The sequence below is a fragment of the Solanum tuberosum genome, unplaced genomic scaffold (assembly GCF_000226075.1).
Source record: "Solanum tuberosum cultivar DM 1-3 516 R44 unplaced genomic scaffold, SolTub_3.0 scf00394, whole genome shotgun sequence".
Lineage (NCBI taxonomy): Eukaryota > Viridiplantae > Streptophyta > Magnoliopsida > Solanales > Solanaceae > Solanum > Solanum tuberosum.
The window spans coordinates 326,705-328,185 of NW_006239329.1; positions in this window are offsets into that span (position 1 = coordinate 326,705).

Genomic DNA, 1,481 nt, shown 5'->3' on the forward strand with positions numbered 1-1,481 from the left:
CACATTGTATCTGGTGATGGAATTAAAGTTGATACTCGGAAAATTGAGGCAGTGCAGAATTGGCCTAGACCCACATCTCCAACTGAAATTAGGAGTTTCTTGGGATTAGCTGGCTATTATAAAAGGTTTTTTGAGAGGTTATCATCTATTGCATCTCCTTTGACAAAGTTGACTCAGAAGACAGTGAAATTTCAATGGTTTGAAGCTTGTGAGAAAAGCTTTCAGGAATTGAAAAAGAGGTCGATTACTACTCCAGTGTTGACTTTACCAGAAGGTACTCAAGGTTTTGTGGTGTATTGTGATGCATCTAGAGTTGGTTTGGGTTGTGTCTTAATGCAGAATGGCAAAGTTATAGCTTATGCCTCCAGACAGTTGAAAGTTCATGAGAGGAACTACCCGACCCATGACTTAGAGTTGGTTGCTGTAGTATTCGCCTTGAAGATATGGCGTCATTACTTGTATGGTGTTCATGTTGATATATTTACTGATCACAAGAGTCTTCAATATGTGTTCACTCAGAAAGAGCTTAATCTCAGACAGAGGAGGTGGTTAGAATTACTCAAGAATTATGACCTGAGTATTCTTTACCACCCAGGTAAGGCTAATGTTGTTGCTGATGCTTTAAGCAGGTTGTCTATGGGTAGCACCACCCATATTGAAGAAGGGAAGAGAGAGTTAGCAAAAGATGTGCACAGACTGGCACGCCTGGGAGTGAGACTTATGGATTCTATAGAAGAAGATATAACAGTAACGAACGGGGCCAAGTCATCATTCATGTCAGAAGTGAAAGAGAAACAAGACTAAGATCCCATTTTACTTGAGTTAAAGGCAAATGTTCAAAAGCATAGAGTATTAGCTTTTGAACAAGGAGGAGTTGGTGTTTTGAGGTATCAAAGTAGATTGTGTGTACCTATGGTAGATGGACTCTAAGAGAAGATTATGGAGGAAGCTCATAGCTCCAGATATTCCATTCATCCGGGTTCCACAAAGATGTATCGTGACTTGAGAGAAGTTTATTGGTGGAATGGCATGAAGAAGGACATTGCAAAGTTTGTGGCTAAGTGTCCAAATTGCCAGCAAATGAAAGTTGAGCACCAAAGGCCCGGTGGTTTGGCTCAGAGGATAGAACTTCCGAAATGGAAGTGGGAGATAATCAATATGGATTTCATCACAGGGTTGTCAAGGTCTCACAGACAGAATGATTCTATTTGGGTGATTGTCAAACCGAATGACAAAGTCAGCTCATTTTCTACCGGTAAAGACTACCCATTCGGCAGAAGATTATGCCAAGTTGTATATTCAAGAGATAGTGAGACTTCATGGAGTCCCAATCTCCATTATTTCAGATAGAGGTGCACAGTTTACTGCACAGTTCTGGAAATCTTTTCAGAAAGACTTAGGTTCAAAGGTGAACTTAAGTACTGCATTTCATCCTCAGACTGATGGGCAAGCAGAGCGCACTATTCAGACCTTAGAGGATA